The sequence below is a fragment of the Thermobia domestica genome, chromosome 12, assembly GCF_964235325.1.
Source record: "Thermobia domestica chromosome 12, izTheDome1.hap1.1, whole genome shotgun sequence".
NCBI classification, from domain to species: Eukaryota; Metazoa; Arthropoda; class Insecta; order Zygentoma; family Lepismatidae; genus Thermobia; species Thermobia domestica.
This window is the reverse complement of record NC_137465.1, coordinates 42,374,008-42,395,761: the sequence shown is the minus strand read 5'-3', so window position 1 is coordinate 42,395,761 and position 21,754 is coordinate 42,374,008. Positions and strand designations below refer to the sequence as shown.

Here is a 21,754-nt window from a genome sequence, read left to right as displayed (position 1 = left end):
GTACTTTGCATTCTTATTTCTGCGAGGTTCATCTTAATATTGTCCTCCCATCTGCACCTAGGTCTCCCTAATGGACTTTTTCTGATTAGGTTTCCACTTTCTTCCATCCTGGTTACATTACCTGCCAACCTTAGTCTCCTAGACTTAATGACCCCAGCAATGTTACTTAAGCACTATAAATTATGCAGTTTTCTCGTTATCAATTTTCCGCCATTCCCCATTCCCGATCTTTTTGGGTCCGGACATTCGCCTCAGGATTTTATTTTCAGATACTTTCAGCGTGCGTTCTCCCACCCAAATAAACAACCTTTTTCGCAATCATGTAGCACAATAGACATAATTCATGGTTTACATAAACTTCAAATTCTTCGATAGAATTCGCGTTCAAAAGAATTTTGATTGAATTAGCAGTATTAAATAACGTTGTATTAAGAAGCGGTTAAAGATCTCGCGGTCCGGTCGGTCGGCACTAAAGATCTCTTTTGTTTGCCATAACTGAATACCACACCCAGCTAGCTATTCCAAGTTGTTTTCTAAAGGTGTTCTAGTAGGCTCGTATTAATGCATGGCTTTCCTACGGGGGTACCCATCCGCTCAAGAGGTTGGGCTCAACTCATCTAATTTACCATTTTTTTTTCAACAAATTTATCCTTTTGTTTCCCTAATTAATTGTTCTGCCCTTATATATACACACACACCTTTGTCCTTCCAAATTTACCATTTTCCAGTTTGATTGTACGATTTTCAATGAATAAGTTATGTCCTCAAATATTCTCATGTGAGCAACCCTTATCTCTCTCTGTGGGCACTCCAGCTCAAAGTCCACTGCAATTTAAGTTTGATAAATTTTTTAATGTCTAAAACTTGTCAGCCGGAAGCTTTCAAAATATATTTTAATGGTAAAATAGAGCATTTCATAACGCACTTTTTATACATAAAAAGGTAATAATTTGAAATTGATAGAACCAGGCCACAGAGTCATCTGTGATGTGAACATTAATGCTAATTGATTGTTTAGTGTTCATGCCATCTGTCAGCAACCAGGCCATATAGGACAAGATCAACAGTGAGCCATTAGTGCATTTGATGCTCTCTCAAATGAAACTTCAACTTAGACAACAGTGCACAAAGGGTTCGTACGCGAAGGATTAGACCAGAAATACAGGCAAAAATAAATACATTTACATATATTTGAGTTGCATAATTTGGAAAATCATGTCTTTACAGGTGGAATTTGCATGTTCTTTCCGCACAAGTATTACAATTCTTGGATGGAAGTTCATTGTAGAAAATAAAACATCATTAGTATAAACACTTTTGGAACAGTTTTTGAGAACATTGATCAAATAGTGTTTAAAAAGTGTGTTTCACGTGTCCAAAATGCGTTAATTCTTAAAAACAGTGTCTAGTGTGACATATTTAAAACATTTCTTCTCGACAAATGCGTTTCGAAAACAAAGTTATGTCACATTCTGCAAACACGTTTGGGATATGCTTGAAAAAAAAAAAAAAAACAGTATCTAAAATGGGGTGAATATGTGTAATTCAGAGGTGTTGAAAGAGAGTTGGTAATATGTAAAGTGTTCTAACTGCGTCTAAAAGTCGTTTCCCAATATTTTATGGTGATGAATCTTCACAAAAATGTCAGGAAGTAAAATGAGATTTCACAGAAAGTTCCAATATTGAGATACCTAAAATAAATTTACCGTTAAAAGACAAATACACAAAACAAAAGTCGGAAGCATCCAGACCTATATTATACAATACAATTTCCTTACTTTATAAATGCTGCGATTTCTTCTGTAAAAATACATTGAACCACCGCGAAACATGTTATTGTTCTATTACGTGTGAGCACATCACACAGATTCAAGGTCGCCCATGTGGTTTCCAAGGGGGCGGCAAGTATAAGCGAAGTTTCAAATATAGTTTCAAACTTTGCTGTAAGTAATGTAAAAATTCTATTGGGTTTTCGATATTCTGAAGTACAATTTCCTCTAGGGGAGGCAAGCGCCCCACCTTACCCCCCTTGATGGACGCCCTTGCACAGATTCGTAACAAGCAGAAAAAGGTAAATTTAAGTTAAACAATGATTGTTTATTCATTACATAATTTAACACAATTTAATGCTGGTATTTTACCAGCAACTCATTGTGAAAAATAAAATAATATATTTTGGCTTTATGTTCCGAAGTTATTCTTTTGAAGATTGTAGGATTTAAGAGGCTAATGAAAATAAATAATCGTGAAAGAATTTGGTAGAATGAGAATGTGGAAAGAAACAGGTGAACTTCCTGAAAACCCACAGACACGATACCTACCACAAACTCACATATCTCAGAATCCCAAGCACCTGAGGTAAGCACCTCTATCGTGTTAGCTGGAAATTTTATAGTATAAGGTACATATTCTCTCTTAATTTTAAACTCCAACTAAATATAACTAACTTGTCTTGGATATTGTTTAAATATCTGAAATTCTGCTAAATGTAATATGCAACAGTAGCCTCAAATAAAGGTAATGGGGTGAAATACCTACACCATCATGAATATTTGGTTTGGAAAAGTGTACACAAGCAGAATTTTGTTAAGCCCATAATATCAAGAACACATTAATAACTGTAATAGCTGTATCATTAATCAATAGCGTTTAAATCAATTAAGGTATTAAAATCAAGGTTATATCATAGGAAGATAAAAACGTAAATTCAAATTTCATTATAGTTTCTAACTTGAATAACTTCGGAAACTTAATAATACAATATACGTGCTTCTTCAAAGACGAGGATATTTTCTGATGTATCATGTTTGTAAAAGAAAACAAAATCTTTAGCAACATACCTATGTTACAAGTAGTACGGTTAGGGGCCCCAAACAGTGTTTCTTCCAGACATGTTTTTTGGGGGGCACTGCCCCCCCCCCCGCCCTGGAGCTCTGAGAGTGCCCGCCGGAGGAGACCAAAATAATACGTCTATAATATAATAATAAATAGAATAGTACCAGCAGTTCCCCCCAGAATACTAAGAGTACCCCCAAGGAACATCTTTTCTGAAAGAATGACTGGCCCCAAACGTCCCGGTTTACCCGTTATAGTTCAGGATCTGTATCATGTCTCCCTACGAATTGTTTGGGACTAAATGTCACGGTTCTCCTTGAAAGCATACGAGAAATAATCTGTTTTTCGTCACTCTCTTGGCTTATTATTTAATTAATTCTGATCAAATGCACAACTATGAATACATTGTAAATTTTCATAGGGTGTTCTGGTTTTTTGCTTTACAAATATGGTAGGTACGTACGGTTGATGTTAAAATAACAATTACTTACTATTCCTTTTAACGTCCCACGATTATGCACCGAGACTAAAAGATACGATAACGATATGAATGATAGTGGCAGAATGACAAAAGTGAGAGGAAACGAGAGAATACCCGTACACATTATGTCTGGCCATTGCAAAACCATTTGGCGGGAGCTGAGATCGAACCAAGGATCTCGTGAGGCCAAAGATGAATGCTCTACCACTGAGCTAACACAGCCCCAACAGTAATTTCCTGTTACACTTATTGTACTATAACAATAATATATTTGCCACCACAACTGCCAATAAACTGTTGTAAAAAAATACTGAAAATTTTACAATCAAGAGAAATACAGTACATTTTTAATTATTTTTATTGGCATTAATTTGAAAATAAGCTTGTTTTTCGCCATCATTGATTGATCTTGGAGTAGTTACGCATACATTTATTTATGCATGAATAGCAGGGGTGCCTCTACAGTTGGAGGTCATATGGAAAAAGCATCATCGAAATTTTAGTAGTGAGAAAAATATCTAAACCAAGTTACACGTCTAATTGTATACAATTTCTATCATTTACACACAAAAAGAACGTTTTAATATCAAGTTTGTCCTCCCCGGTATTGGATGTTAGAGCTAATAACTAAATTTTGCAGTGTTCCTGCTTTCGAGAGACATATCAGTATATATATATATATATATATATATATATATATATATATATATATATATATATATATATAAATGTGGAGAAGGTGCGGTCATGGAAGGATCATTACCCCAGTTAAGCAACATCTTTTTTTCCACAAGAATAGCAGTTGTTGAAGAAACTAAGTCAACAGATTTTTTTCTTGACGTTTAGTGTCCCTTTTAGAGCACCGAGGCTATATACTACATGAACTTTCAGTTTAATGAGGAATCCGAACCTCCGTAATGCGTTTAATGCTTCTCCATCTGGAATCGAACTTTGGACCACGTGTACCAAAGGGGCAAATGCTAGCCACTAGACTATCGGGGAGAGCACAAGAAGATTTGGGTCTTGTACCTTGAAGATAAGAACAATAATGTATCTGAATAAATACTTTGTAAGTAATAACAAATATTTTCCGCTGATGATAATTCTAATGTTTTTGTTGTAAATATATATAAGCATTACTATCTGTATTTTTAAAAATTATCTTTATCCAGTGGCGGATCTAACCTGGAGCTGGGGGGCCTAGGCCCCCCAGTTCTTTGAGTGACAAAAATAATCGAAGTTGTTATTTATATGTTTTTGAAAGTTTATAGTTAACTCATGATATACCTATCATAGTCAGGATCCTGGCAGGGTCCCCCCAGTTTTTACCTACTAGATCCGCCACTGTCTTTATCTATCTGATTTCTTATTACAAGATAATCAGCCGTATTTAGCTTTAAGAAATGATTGAAAAATTATGGACATTAAAAGGGGTGAGAAAAACAATATTGCATATTGAGCTTGAGACAAAAGTGCTGGAGTGAACGATAATTGTCAGAAAGTATAAATTCTTCCTTATTTTATTCTTATTATTTACTGTACGCAATTAATTCATTGATTTAATAGTCCTTAAGGAAGAACTCATAATATTAATAGGTTTCAATGTATTTAAAAAAAACAGGGAATCGAACTCAGGAACCAACAGCTTTAATAGCACAAACGAGCAAGTTAAAACATGATTCCAGTAACAAGTTCTGATTTATATTTTAAATAATACTGATAAAAGTAATTTTCATTGAAAATACTAATTAAATGCATGTCTCGCAGGAAAGAAAAATATTATTTCGCCTTTCTAACGTTCTTTTCTGTTAGAAAATATTAAAAAGAACTTCAAAAAGTCGCGCTGTTTTTAGTAATCTGAGTAAATGAATATCATCATAGCAAAGGGTTAACAAGAATGACATTTCGACGTAAACTCACTGACAGCTCGACGACAGGTGACAGTTGAACACGCTTTTACACACCGGCTGATTTCAACAGACCGGCGTACCATTTTACTTCATTCATTTTAAGGGGGATGATTTTGTAAGATATGAGAGGGTGCTATCAAATTGACAAGCAGAAATTGATATTTTTTTTTTAAATTTCTATAGTGGTCCATTGTGGAAGGGATGTTTTGAGGAATCATTACATTGACTTACCTTTTTTCTTTCTTTCACGTTTTGACAGCACAAGGGTCGAGGTTATCCCTAAAAGATAAACAGAAAAAAAAGGAACAAAAAATTTTTTTGTGGTTCCTGTTATCGATATAGAACGCGAGGAAAAATCACCACATTTATTCACAGTATTACAATTTATGTTTAAAGTATCGGTACAGTCACAAGTGTAACTAAACACTCACTAACAACACCATAACAATCACTAAACACAGAGGAGCTCGATGAGCGCGCGACTGTAATGGCGGACGCACTAGGACCACTACTATCGCTTCATACGGAGGCAGCCAGCAGACGAGAAGCTGGGAGGTTTGTACTAGTCTCGTCCCCAGCAAAATGCACTTCTCCAGTCGCGCGCACTTGATTCTGTTCTGTTTCCCTTAAACCGACCGGCCACTACACACAGCGCACACACACACCGTGTGCAACGCATAGTACACTACCAACTACTCTCGACCCTAGTCACTTAAAGAGGGAGGAAAAAAATTTGGAGGGTGCTAGCGAATACTCTGACTCTCTCTTTTTTCGTCTTTCTTTCTCTCTCTCTTCGATCTTCAAGTTCTCTATCTCTCTCTCTCTCTGTTTTCATCTCCACTGGCCAGTAATTGTTGGCCCTGCTTTTAGTAGATCGTAAACACAGCTCGTTTTACAAACAGAATCACATTTGTGAAGATAATTCCTCTTACGAATGTGTGAAAGTGCAATTTGGCAGTCTTCGATTTTGTCGTCGTCGGTTCATCCCTTATACGATTTTTTTTCACCCTTTTTAAGTCGTACTAGCGGTTTTCCTTTTGACTAGACAGAAGAAAGAGAATCTGGAGTTTATTTGTGTTTTTTTGTTCTTGTTTTTGTGTTTCATTCACAGTTTCATTTTATAGTTCCCTGGTTTTTTTTAAGGTTTTTAACCAAATGATTTTCGTAAATACAATAATAAGGGGGGAAAAAATAAAGGGACTTCATTAAAGGTACGCCCTTAAGTTTTTTTTTTTTTTTTAAGTGACTCCATTATTCTTGGTCATTGAGAATTCACCTCTATGACCATAAAATCAGTAATCGCTCCTAAGGCTAAAACATATCACATTAAATAATCTCAGTTTTGTCTTTCTTTTTCACAAAGAAGAAGAATAAATATCTACCATTTTAATGAAATAGCAATTAAGACTAGTAACGATTGTGTTTTGCTTTTTATCCATTTAAAAAAAACGTTATCATTTTAGTGTGCTTTTTTTTCTTTCGTTATACACTAAAAAAAACAACAGAAAAAGGTGTATTATTCTCAGGCTCTCCTTGGTAAGTTCTGTTATTACAAGGAAAAGGCAAAAAAAAAAAATAAAATAAAATAAAAAAAAATAAAAAGGTATTTTAACTGTTACTATATGAATTGTCATTATGTTATGACAGAGGTAGTCTATAAAATCTCGGCCAGGAGATTTTTTTAAAAAAAAGTTTTTTTTTAATGATCATAATATTCAGCTTTTCAGTTTGAATCCTTAAAAAGTTTAATGTGGAACACTTTTGTTTAAAATTAACGATTTTGCTTTTTTCTTTCATTTTTATGTATATCATTTGTATTTGAAAATTACAAAAGGAAAGTAGTGATATTGCCTAATCAAAACGTGATTACATTTCTTTGTATGGATCTACCGAAAATAAAAGAAGTGCCATTATTATTATTATTATTATTATTATTATTATTATTATTATTATTATTATTATTAGTAGTAGTAGTAGTAGTAGTAGTAGTAGTAGTAGTAGTAGTAGTAGTAGTAGTAGTAGTACACAAGTAGCAAGAAAGCTTTCGGGCCAGTTGGTGCGTGCTTGACTTTTGGTGCTTGTATTTCAATGCGTGCTTTCTGTTTTCATAAAATATGCCTTCTATTGTACTTACAAACAGTGTTCGTAGTTTCCTTTAAAAAATTTCCCTCGATTGGCAAAAAAATTTCCCTTTTCTTATCAAATTTTCCCTAGTTTGTTAAGTGTCCAATTTCTATGAGAGAAGTTATGTGATAAGATTAATTTAGCTATATTATGGGAAGTGTCAGCCACATTTGGTTTGTTCGTTAGCTCTTTGCTTCTATTTTTCACTTTTTCCTTCTCATTTTCTTTTTCTCTTTTCTTTACAAAAATACAAACAAATACACCTAGCCAACAATGGGTGTAAATTATGCTACTTTGAACACATAGACAAATTAATGGTACTCTATTCGTTTATTTCTCTCTCTCTCTCTCTCTCTCTCTCGATATATATATATATATATATATATATATATATATATATATATATATATATATATATATATATATATATATATAAATATATATATTAGCATTTATATTGGTCACTTAGTCAGCGCGAGAATTTCCCTGGATTTTCACGTTTTAACGAAAAATTCCCTTTTTTCCTTTTTGTTGAATTTACTTGCGAAATTTCCCTAGATTACGAAACTTTCCCTCAAACTACGAACACTGCTTACAAACGATGCTTTAGACCCTTCGCAGTGTAGCATTACTGGCCCTTCATTGGCTATTGACTTGCCTTGTAAAACGCTTGCATCAAGCTTGAATGGAACACTGAATCAAGGTTGTCCCCATGTAACTTCGTTACTGGAATCCAGCTTGCAGCATGCTTGCATGCTTTCCAATCAAGTGGAATACTAGCTTGACGACTTGCAATACAAGCTTACATCACGAGGTTTGCCAGTCGTCTCTGCTACTAGGGTAGTATAAATAAAATATTAAAATATTACTACTATTAGATTAAAGGTCGCACGTTCAGTGCACAGACAAGTAAACTTTACTGAGCCTTTCTCAACAAAGATTTTCATCCAAAAAGCATTTTCCGCAGAAGAGCAAAATAAAATGTGAGGGCGTTGTACTGGGAGACTGTCAAAGAACGTGCCGTCCCAAGAGTAACATAGAATCACAATTTGTTTTACCAGGATGGTGGTTGGCCAACTACAAGAAGAGAAGAACCCTCCCGGAAATATGAATAAAACAGTGATGTAGCGATTTTATTAAAATTTGTATTTTAGCTCTAGTCTAATAGAATAAAGGAAGAGTGTCACTGCAGTTCCTATTATAAGTACTTTTATCCTTTGTCGGTAGTAATTCTATAGAAGACGAGACCTCTCCAGTTTATTGCCTTCGATGCCTTTCCACTGGGAATCGAACTTGTAGATCTCGTAGATCAACATCGTCTCGCGCACTAGCCACTAGACCAGGAGAGGACTGCTGTTGGAGTGTCTGTTCGTTAGAGAGAGAGAGGGGGGAGAGAGAAAGGTGGTAGAGGAAATGACACATCTATACATATTAAAGATATCACATTTTGCACTTTGCTCCATCCAATATTTAAAAAAATCAGTTTATAGTCACACGATTCTGTCCTTTAGGCTAAGGGAGACGATGAATGATAATGGATGAATTGGTGGAAGGTGAATGTGGGAGGAAACGGGAGTATCCTCCAGAAATATACTTGGCCGGAGATCGAACCAGAAATCCCACGCGCCAGAGGTAAGCGCTTTACCATCCGTAAAGTGAAGCTTTACTGTTCAAGTTATCCATAGGTATCCATCTGCAAAAGTGTTTATTAGTTTTGGGTAGGAGGGAAGCAAACTCGAGTCCAATTGTTTTCGTTTGGTTCTTGTAATATTCGACGAGACGAATACGATGGTGCCAGCAATTTTTGAAATTTGACAGGGGATATAATTATGGGTATTCTTGCACTTGAAAGTGAAAAATCAAGAGGAGAGAGCAAATTGATCCCAACTTTTTTTTTCCCACTTGTCTCTCATAATACTCGACGGAATGAACACGATGGTACTAAAATATTTGAAATTTAACCGGGGAAACATGGGTAATTTTGCAGTGAAGATGAAAAATAAAGTCAAGGGAGTAAACTGATCGCCCATTTTTTTTCTGCTTGATTCTGGAAGTACTTGACGAGACTAATACGATAGTATCCAGATTTTTAAATTTTGAGCAGCGGAGCAAAGGTATATTTTCAGTTGAGGTGAAAAGTCAAGGGGAAGGAGAAGATTTGACCCCAACTTTCTTGTAGTACTACGAGATTTGGTTCTCGTAGCACTCGATGAGACGAATAAGATAGTACTATTAAAAAAAAAATGGCCAAGGGACATAATTTTGCAGTTGAAGACGAGAAATCAAGAGGAGGGAGCAAAATGAGTTTCACCTTTCTGGCTTGATGTTTGTAGTGCTCGAGAGTACTCGTAGACGAGATTATACAAACTGGGTTTATGTCGTAAATATTTTTTCAGTCTATCTGTATTTCATCTGTTCAGTAAATTTTTCTTATGATCGGAGACTGCTATATTAAGTTGGCCGCACATTGAGGAAGCAAGAGGTTAGAAAGCAAGTATTGCAAATCAGTTTGCTCCGGAGCAATTTTTCTCTTTACTCCCTCAGCGTGCGCCGTAGCTTCACATCTACAGCAACACAATCCAGAATAAATCCCAAGTAACAGACAGTTCAGGTCTCATTCTGCATAAAGGTTGATTCAATTGCTTGCGCAATTTTGCCACGCAACAAAGAAATAAGGGTAGACGTTCTAAGTGTCTAGCGGCGTTGCGAGAAACCCTGTAACATGCCCTCACTCAGGACGCGGCAAACCTATTTGATGCATGACTAGCTGGTTTCTGATAAACTTCAATTGGACGAAAAGGACGAACAACACTTATTTCTATCAGTTTGTGTCGTTAGTGTGCTGCCAGCCATAGCAACCGGTCATGCAATCCATCATTGAGATTTATGAAACTATCAGCTGATATTTGGGAATTGGAATGAAACAATGAAATAATTTTGAAAAAAATGAAATGAAATTAAATCTTTAAGTTTTACGTCCCACGATTATGCCGGTTAGGCTAAAGGAGACGGTGATGATGAGAGATGAGTGGAATGAAGAAAGTGGGAGGAAAGGGAGAACCCCGAGAAAATCCACGAGCACGGTGTTTGTCCACCACAAAGTCCACACGGTGTGAGCTGGGATCGAACCAGGGACCCCAAGCACCAGAGGTGAACGCTCTACCACTGAGCCACCGCGTAAAATAATTTTGATTTTTTTTTTCACTTTCTTTCAAATTCTATATGCGCACACACACACACACACATTTATTATATTGATAGAGACACATTTATACCAAATGTATGTATTTAATTTCTAGGCTCCATCGAATAAAAGTGGATCTGAAAAAGGTAGGGGGGATTAAATAGCAACATTACATCACACCATCCCCATACCTATCTTTGCCCATTGTAATTTTTTAGGAACTGGGGGGACGCTATACATATTTTTGGAGGTTGGGAACAGCGTTCCTCTACGTTCCCCCTTACTTTTACCTCTGCTGGGCTCCAATTTCTGTTAGAGCTCCCATACCTACAATGCATCGTTTTCGAATTGAAGGCGAGATGTGCAGAACTCGTCAACATGCAACTTTAGATACTTTCTATTCTTTCTCCTTTAATACGTAATTATCCCTTTTGTTTTGCTTCAAAATTATAGTTTTAAGAACTGTATAGATAATACTTATAGCAATAATATAGGAACTGCGGATGGCCAAGATAGTTACCTAGTATTCGTTTTTGAAGAAACGTATAATGTGGACAACATATAGCCTAATATCCGGATGATGGATAATATCCAGTTGACGGATAATGGATATTACAGATGATAAGGACATTTATTTATTTATTTATTATCCGTAATGTAGGCAGTTAGAATTCCATAATATATATTGCTTTAATTAGTTCAAAAATACTTAATTTAAAATGCAAAATACCCATATTAAAAATATGACAACATATGTACATTGTACTCAAAGTAACAAATTATTAGAACCATCTGCAGAATAACACATAACTGAACAGAGACAAATATATAACATGAAATACAGTGTTTGTTCGGAAAGTAGTAGGACTGATTTTTTAAAAAATACATATTCACAATATGCACACATAGCCTTAAGAGTCTTCATCCCGGCGAAATTAAAATACCGCTAATTTTACAGTAATTATGTGATATCTTCAAATAGATCAAAAGATAATTGAAATATGGAACAAGAGCGCCCTAGACAATATTATTTTGCGTGAGGTACCGTTATCATAAGTCACCTAGCGGCTTCCCGTTTTCAGCTGTTTAGAAACGCGAAAATAAATGCCGATTTTCAGAATGGCTCGAAATCGAAAGCAGATAAGTGAGTCGTGAAAACGGTTTCTCATGTAAAATAATATTGTCTAGGGCGCTCTTGTTCCACATTTCGATTATCTTTTATCTATTTGAAGATATCACATAATTACTGTAAAATTAGCGGTATTTTAATTTCGCCGGGATGAAGACTCTTAATAGTTTTCAAAATATGCACCTTTTCCATCAACACAGCGTTTCCAGCGACTCTGCCAATCATTGAGGGCTCCCTGCAACGCAGAAACTGGAACCTCTTCAGCTTCCTCGTTACGGCCTCTTGAATGGCCTAGACCTAACTGTGGTGCCGTCCTTTCATAACACTTTTCGGTCGAGGAAAGAGGAAGAAGTCTGTAGATCGACGCCTGGGCTGTAGGGTGACTAGCGAAAGTATGTGATATCATGCTTGGTCAGAAAATCCATGGCAACAAAGGCAATGTGGCTCGGCGCATTGTCGTGATGAAGCTTCCATGATCCAGCGATTGCGGGACGAACGCGGCATCACTCCCATAAGTAGTCTTGACCATGCCATGGGTTCTCTCTCGCAGTTTTACCCAGTTTGACGCCAAACTTCACAGCGTAACGCTTCTCTAACAAATGATTCATTGTGGAGGTGACCAAGCACGTTGAAAGAGGTTGGCCGCACCTTAAACTCGATCTACAGTCCGCAAAAGCTTGAAGACAACTGATGATTGGTGCGCTGGTAGCTAAGACCCCTTCCTCCCAACCAACCAGCACAGTAACATCCCCCTCCTTCACCACGTTTTGGCGGGAAAAATCAGTCCTACTACTTTCCGGACAAAGCCTGTGTATAAGCTTTAACTGTCATTAACAAGAAAGAATAACACACCACCAAGGGCGTCGATCCTGGAGGGGCTAAGGGAGCTCACCCCTCAAAGCTCATGTGGGCTGTCCTATTGTATTTATGAATATATAATATTTGGCATAATTTGAGTGCAATTTGTCTTAAAATCTTCATATATATACCTTCTGCATCTCAATGCCCCTTCCCCCCAATTTACAGAGAAATCGGCGCCCTTGCATACCACCTGAGAAGTAGCAATTCAGGGACAAAGCTTCTGTAACGGAACGAACAGCTGCATATGCGATATCCAGCTTTTGTTTGATCTGGTAATCGCTTCACAAAAATTATTACCATTTTGTATAAAAGTAAGAAATTACATTCTTTATAGTTTATTTCTTCTTCAATTATTCTAATAATTTCTGATTTGTACTATACAAGTATGATTTTATCCCTTTAGATTTTGATTTATGAGATAAGTTAATGATGAAGTTTCCTTCTAAGAAGCAAGTGTATGTTCTGGAAAATAATGGAATGAAGCTTAATATAATATGTAAAAGCAAAGGAAAATCCTGTCTTCATGTTTTTCTTTTTCCTCTGTCTTTCATTCCCATCTTGCGATGGGCTGCAGAAGGTGACGCCTTCTCTGTGGCCAGAGGGATGTTTTTGCTGTGTGACGTTTAGTATTGTGTTGATATACAGGTTGCTAGTATATTGTAGGGTCAAGCGAAAGCTTCTCAGTATTAGTGGTGTTTTGTCCAATTATCTGATGTGCCACGTGTCAGTGGATGGGTGATTTTGAGTTTAAGCAGAGAGGTATGGCATAAGTGTCATGGGAAAGCATGTGTTGCGACTAAGCTATTATCGATATATATGAGGGTGGTGTTGGTATATGCGACGCTCAGGGTTGGATTTTCATGAAACCATAGCATAATAACTACTGGATATTTTACAATATTATTAGTGTTCATCGCAAAAAAAAAAAAAAAGTCTAAAAATGAACCGTTAATCAATCGCTAGATTTGATTGAACTGAAAAAATATAAGGGTGAACATAAATATTCTTTGTTTTCAAGAAAATCGATAGCAAAAGATTTATTTACTTTTTGTAAACCTAAAAATGAGTCATTTACGATCATCACGCCATCTGGTAAGGTAAAAATGATACTAAAATGTACATTAATATATCAAGCTTTGCATTACAGTACTAACAAGATGACATTATATAGTAGGAGTAGATAAAGAAATTATGATAGGGGGCTATAGCCCCCCCCCTTGACGCTCAGGTATACACTGGATAGCAACATCTGACATACTGCTATAAAAATTAGTTTCTTTCGATTTTCTCTAAAACTATGGATAATAATTCACTTTAATAAAAAAATTGTTAATCGGGGTATGAGAGGGTATATAAAGCAAAGAGCATTGTTCTTGTTTAACGTCAGTTTAACATGAAATATAAGATTATTTTGATTAAAATCTTTAAAAAAAAATAAGTTAAAACCTCACATACGTGGGGTATGAGAAGATACATAATACTAGCTGCTTTAACTGTCAGCGTTAATCCATTAATAAAAGTAAGTTAAACGGAACACGGAGGATCAGTAGTAAAGCGCTTACCTGTGGTGTTTGAGGTCCCTAGTTCGATCCCCGGCTAAATTAGTTTGTGGTGGACAACATCGAATCCATGCGTTTTCTCGGGGTACTCTCGTTTCCTCCCACAATGTCATTCCACCAATTCTTCCATTATCATTTACTTGCTTTCATTATCTGTTTCCCTTGGCCTAACGTGGATTGATTGATTGAAAAATGAAGTGAAATCTTTGAGTTTTACGTCCCACGGTTATGCCGGTTGATTGATTGGTGTTCAATGTGGAAATGAGTAGCAAGGCTATTTGTCCGCGTCACGATCAATACGCGTGCTGAAACACGGACTGCCCTAATGAAAATAATAAAAGAACATAGTAAAATAGAAGAAACAAACGCCTGCACAATAGGGTTGGGTATGAGTCGAGTCAAAGCTAACTTTCTCGAGTCGAGTTCCGAGCCGAGTCACTGTTTTGGGGTTGAGTTTCTTATCGAGTTGAGTTTGATGAATGGCTCGCTCGTTCAGCTCGTTTTAACTCGTTTTGAAATCATTGCCTCATTAGACTGGAAAGCGAAAGCCACAAGAAATGGAAGCAGTAATGCGGAATATTTTTACTATTTTTCACAAGATGGGACACTGTACGCATCTCATCTCAATTAACGAGGAGACAGCTTCAAATATCCTAAGCATCAATATAAGTATATACTGTAGTTCTTACAATCAAGGCTGAGATTTCCACGATAGAAGTTTTGAGCCCAAGCAGAAGCCCAACCCGGGTAGTGATGTCAAGCGGGTCAGCTCAATTCAACTGAGTGAACAGCTCAAGCCGGCTCGGTTGGGAAGACACACCGACTCGGCTCAGGTGAGCCATCGGTTTGAGCCGGCTCGGTTGAGTGAGCTGTTGGCTCGCCTTGATAGTGAATGAACTGTGAGTCGAGCCGCTTGAACCTTTGATAACTCTATACCCGGGCCGAGTAATTTTGAACATGTTTGGCCGGAGCCCTACTATAACTTGTAACAATTTTTGGCTCGAGCCTGAATACTTACTCCTCTGAAACTCAGACCCAGAACATCCTGAATGATGTCCTTGCCTCCTAGACTTTAGAAGTACGAGGTCAGCAGTCAACTATTTTTTAGTATTCAGGCACAAACCGCCTATCTTTCATGTTTATACATGGTATTGTTATAATAATAATAATAATAATAATAATAATAATAATAATAATAATAATAATAATAATAATAATAATAATAATAATAATAATAATAATAATAATAATGTAGTAAGTATCATTGATAATAATTATATTGTCTATGTAGGATACTTGAAGAAAGTACTTAAAACTACTGTACACACATTTGGCTCGATTTGGTTCGACCCGCCTAAAAACTCGAGTCAAATTCGAGTCGAGTTGGAGGAAATTTTTCGAACCGAGTTCTCGAGTCGAGCTCAAAGATGTTTGTTTCGAGTCGTGTCGAGTTTAAATGAAAACTTTCTCGAACTCGCTCGTGTCCATCCCTACTGTACAATAAAAACAAAAAACTAGAAAAAAACATAAAAGTATGGATATTGAAATAAAAATTAACAAAAATAAGAAATAAGAAAAACAATAAAGATCAGAAAAAATATAAAATAGTAGCAAGGCAATAAAATAAAAAAAGTAAGAACGAACTAAAATGTTTAGAGATCGTGGGCAGGTCAATAGCATGCACAAAGGCGAAAACAACAGTAATAACACATACGTCTTCGGTCAAAGTATGGTTAAGGGTACGAAGCAGTCCGTGACGTTCTCTGAGATCTGAGTATTCGGAACATTCGACAAGAATATGCTGAATACTGAGTGGGACAACACAACAGGGATAACTGGGTAGTGATGAGCGCAAGAGTCTTGGTCTTGCAGTTTTTTCAAGAGTCTTGCATGCAAGACCAAGACCAAGACCAGGAGTCGCAATGCAAGACCAAGACCAAGGGGTGCAAGACCAAGACCAAGACCACACCTGCAAGACCAAGACCAAGACCAAGACTCTTGCGCAAGAGTCTTGCACAAGTACCGGTTCGGTGGTAGAGCAGTTACATGTGGTTATACGGGTCCCTGGTTGGATTCTAGCATGCGCTATGGGAACTTTTTGGTGGGCAAACACCGTGTGTGTGGGTTTTCTCGGTGTTTTGATGTTCCCTCCTACTTTCTTCAATCCACCATTTCATTCATTTCTCATTAATACCGTCTCCCTTAGCCTCGATGCATAATCGTGGGACGTTAAACTAGATATTTCGTTTCGTTTCAAAACATAATAGTGGTGTTTTTCTTCCAAAACTAAAGAGAAATGTAGTTTTGAATATTGGTAATACCGTACACCATAGGTGTCGACTACATGGGTATGGCCTTCGCTCCGAGACTCAATCATCCATTGGGAATTTTTAATGTGTGCTCATAAAATTAATATCGAAATAACATTTTCATGACATTAGAAAAAACTTAGTACATGTGACCGCAAGTTTGATTTCATGGGTGGATGCTTATACGTTGAATAATTGTTTATCAATATAACTTTTAGCGTCCTTAGGTATACGACACATCGAGAATTGAGCGATATAACATTATCCTACAACAATAAATCTATGTTATAAAATTGAAAGTGACTATTCTTGTGAATCCTAATCTCTTGAACCACCCGGCCGATCTTGATCAAATTTTCAACATAGATGGAGTTTGAGCCTGGGAGTGTTTTCATCATTTCACTTTGACGGTAAAACTTAGGGGAGGGGAGAAGGGGGAGTTATAGAATAATAAATAAAACTTAATACCTTGAACCAAACGAGTAATTTCGATCAAATTTTTAACATAGATGAGGTTCAAGTCTGGAATGTTATATGTCAGTTCACTTTGATGGTAGAACCTAGGGGGAGAAGAGGGAAAGGGGATATATATATATATATATATATATATATATATATATATATATATATATATATATATATATATATATATATATAAAACTTAATAACTCTTGAAGCACCTGACCGAACTCGATCTTATTTTCAACATATATGAGGATCGGACCTGAGATGGTTTCTGTCATGTCACTTTGACCTTGCAGTTTAGGGGAGAGGGAGAGGAAAGATATTTAAAAATGATCGAAAATGACCGACATTAAAATGGGGTCTATAGTTTTGGGGATCGCTGAGGTAAACAATGATACTTCCGGTGCTGTTTAAATCAAAATTCAGCCCCTTAGCTTGGCGGAGGAGGAAGAGAGGGAAACAAAAACAATCGAAAATGACCGATATTAGAGAGCGCTTTACTAATAGTAAAAAAGTGATTGACTAACGAAATATATTATTATTATTATTATTATTATTATTATTATTATTATTATTATTATTATTATTATTATTATTATTATTATTATTATTATTATTATTATTATTATTTTAGTTTAACCCAACAAAGTGGATACTTGATGCTAGTAATCCATATTCACAAGTGAGACTTCAAATAACTTGGAGTTTGATGCCGTTATTTTGTATTTCTATTACACGTCAACATTATTTATATAAATTGAGTTTACACAAAAGACATAGACAGTTGAGTTGTTTTCAGTTTTCACTCAAATTATTCTAAAATATTAAGAGGTTTGATTATAATAATTATTATTTTAATTTTCTCTCCCTCATTTTTTGGTCAATATTGCTAAACACATCATCATCATCATAATAGCTATTCTGCCATTATTGGCAGGTTATTTGCTTCAACAGACAAGGTTCGACGTTCCGTGGTCTCTTCGTCTTGACGTGGCAATTTTCTGCCTTTAATATCTTCCTTCAACTAGTTTGCTTCGCTCCCTCCATCTTTTTCCTTCCACAATACTCTCTAGCACGTCCCTCATAATACAGTTCCTCGTCAGCCAATATCTTAAACAGTTCCCTTTCCCCCTCTTAACAACATCTAAAATTCTTTTTTGCTCCTACTGCTAATATTCGTTTTCGTTCATCGAAAGTCTGCAATTTTTCATCGCTTTTGCGTAATGTGAATGTCTCTGCCCCATAGAGTACATATTGGAATCAGTAAAACAAAGTTTCAATATTTAATTGGAAATTTGTTTAATACAAGAAGTAGCTAAAAATCTGACGGTGGTTGGAAAGAAAAATCTGACGCCTTTAGAGTGTAAAAATAATTTTGCAATTCATGGTATTTCAATAATCTGTGCCCTCTGATTTTCTTTCATGCGCCTCAGGGGTAACCTCCCCAGTTTAGGAACCAGTGGAGTGTTGGATCTGTTAAAACTAATATAAAGAGATTACGAAACGTTGTGATTTAAACATATCTTATAAGTAGTGAAGCATGGGCACCCATTAAAAAAATAAAGGTCATCACCTATGTTGTACGCTATCATGCTTACACGACGTTAAATTAACAGACAAATTCTGACCAAAGCATATATTAACTAATAAATAATAGATTTATTATTTATTAGTTAGTATTATTTATTAGATTTATTATTATCTAGTATAAAACAGCTAGGTCAATCTTTGTAACAGCAAATGAAGCAAATGGATATTAAATTTGAACAAAAGTTTCAACAAATGGATAGCAAATTTGAACAAAGTACACAGCAAATGAACACTAAACTAGAACGAACAGACTGTAGAATGGAACAAATTTTGCACAAAGTACTTAATTGTACAAAGTTCGGTGGAAGTGGTTGAAACCCAAGCTAATGAGCACAGCAATCAAATTAAAGTATTTACAGGAAGAAACAAACACTATCAAGGAAAGGATCATTACCATAAATGATAATCCTGATCAGATCACCAATAGCGACCATAGGCCAAATGAACCCAGATTAGTTTTGGAAGAAAGTGATATACCGGAAAGTTGTACTGAGAGGGATGATAGTGCTTCTAGCATCGGGAAAGAAGAAACAAGACTGTATTCATCACATCGCCGGAAAACCAGATACGTAAAGTCTAATAATTTGAAACAGTCTCATAATCATCATCATTTCAGATTTAGTGAAATAAGATCTTTAACAAAATTTAGTGGAAGGTCAGAAGACATACCTGCCAGTGTATTTTTGGAAAAGTTCGGAGAAAAATGTGACTTAATTGGGCTAGACAAGTCTAAATTTCTTAAGATTTTACCACACGTTTTACTACCACCCTATTCTGTTTGGTTCAAAGCAACCAGGCGGAATTTAGGTAATTATTTAGATTTTAAGAACGCACTGCTTTCTAATTTTGAGAATGATTTTATGTTGGCAAACCGAGACGCTTTGGTCCGAAAACAGACGGTACGATTCCAAAATTGATAAGAATCTTACTGGTTTTGTGATTTCCGTATATAATGAGTTGAAATGAATGAATCCATACCAACAGGAATCACGAATCATAGCATCGATCCGGATGTTGTTACCTTTTAGGTTGCAGCAAATATTGATTTCTGCACAATGCATTAATTTCAATCATCTCATTATGATAGTACAAAATTTTGAAAATTAATCAATGGTGCAAAGTAACACTAATCGAAATCAAAGTAATAACAACCGAAGCCAAACCAAGCATATTCCAATCCGAAATATCAATGTGCGTGAAGAATGTAGAGCTAGTCCTAATGTAAGAAGTAATTATAGATTCAATGATACCGGTAGTAGAACCGAACCCAATTTCAGAAGAGATAGAAATAGTAATCGTACAACATTTAGAAATCAGGTAAACAGTACATATAATTTTTCTCGAAATGGATTTCGTAACAATTTCATACGTGGCAGAAATTCTTAAAATAAAACCAAAGATATGGAGGAATCTTTGGTATACAGAGATACAGTATACAGAACGGTACTCCAGATTGCACTACTTAATGCAACCTAACCGAATCATTTGGTAATGGCAATTTAAACGATGTGGCTGACGTGCAATGGGTTAAAGCCACGTCAGCAACTTATTCGCAAGAGTGTATTTCTGTAAATGAAACTAACATTAAAACTTTGGATCTTAGTAATAATTACCAATATATTCCCATTAGTAATTGATCGAAACAAACACACTGACTGGATTAAATATGTTACAGAAATCACCTACTTTTTAAATTATTGAGTTTCGGATACCTTGGGTGTTGCTCCGGCGAATATTCATAATGGAACAGACTCTATAAAGCCAATAGAGCAACATTTTAATATTAAACTTAATGAAGATGATGAAATGGATTATTCGCATCTTGTTAGTATGGTACATCTTCGTAGAGCGCAAAAATTTCGTTTGCAAAATCAGAAAATAGAACATCAACAAGCAGGTAAATCTAGAATTCAGACAAATGATCTAGTTTTTGTGAAGTTTTATCCACAAAGCGATGCGTCGTTAAAAAGAATTTATTAGTTTTGCGATTTATACGCAGGACCTTATTTGTGTACTAAACAAATTAACCCTAAAGTTTTTGGAAAAAATGAAATGAAATATTTGAGTTTCACGTCCCACGATTACGCTAAAGGAGACGGTGATGATGAGTGATGAATGAAATGGTGGAATGAAGAAAGTGGGAGGAAACGGGAGAACCCCGAGAAAACCCACGCAGACAGTGTTTGTCCACCACAAAGTTCACTTGGCGGGGGATGGGATCGAACCCGGGACCCCAAGCACCAGAGGTGAACGCTCTACCACTGAACCACCGCGGATGATGAATATGAATAGTAAACAAAGTCGCCTAAGTCGTTTTTGATATAATCGTCAAACAAGAAAATGTTTGATTCTATGAAATATATTGAATTATGTGGATCAGAGGCTACAAAATTTTTGAACGGTCCTTAAATCGAGTTTTCGTGTTTTTTTTCTTTTTTTTACGGAATAAGCACATCATACTGAGTAAATTGTAACTTTTGGTTTGACTACGCTATATGTAGTTCTCTATATATGAGGCCTACAAGAAAATTTTTGCCTGAAATATATTGGATCTTTTGATCCAAAAAGAACTTATTTGAAGAATAAACTACTTTTTTTGGATTTTTTTCATGAGAAATGATGTACTACATTAATGAGTATGTAAGGATAAGGAGTTTGATTTACTAAAATTCATTTATAATTCCCTTTTCCGTGTACTCGTCCGTCCGAGAGACAAGAAATATCCAGAACTACTTGGTGCATCACCTTCAATTTTGGACCGTGTGTAGATGATCAAAAGTTAGGGAACTGAGCTCGTAGATGGAGATCGTATTCAAAGTGGAACTGGTAGAAATGAACAATTTCCGATTTTAACGATCACTATAGAGGAAAAACTGTAATGGATAGTGAGAAGCGATCTTCTGTAATCAATTTTGAGCCCCAAGAGTCCTTAACTGTCTAATAAAACCAGAAGTGGAAATGATGTAAATATACTGAAACTTCTGGTTTGAATATTGAACTACATAAAGCAAAATCAATAAGAGATATAGAGAAGTGGTTTTCTGGAATCGATTTAACTTTCAACAAATATGTGCCATTTTCTTTCTTAAGTCTCTATTTAAATTGAAAGTGGCTAAAAAATCAACCACTTCCGGTTTTAATGTTGATTGCTATAAAGTAAAAGCAGTAATAGATAGCGAGAAGTGGTTCCTACAATCAATTAAGCGTCCAAGAATATATTTCGTCTCCATTCTTATCTCTCTAATAAAACCGGAATTGGAAGAGATTATCAACTTTCGGTTTTGACGCTGGTCGCTATAAAGTTAAA

The 21,754-nt window shown here is 35.9% G+C and overlaps 1 long non-coding RNA gene across 1 annotated transcript in view; it reads right to left on the bottom strand.

Annotated features, from left to right (window-relative positions):
- Positions 1-5,841, bottom strand: part of LOC145665699 (uncharacterized) — a 531,121-nt gene extending 525,280 nt beyond the window's left edge. The window contains exon 1 of the long non-coding RNA XR_014127603.1: positions 5,458-5,841. This is a non-coding gene — a long non-coding RNA (uncharacterized LOC145665699). The remainder of the gene's footprint in view (positions 1-5,457) is intronic.
- Between the last annotated feature and the right edge of the window lie 15,913 nt (positions 5,842-21,754).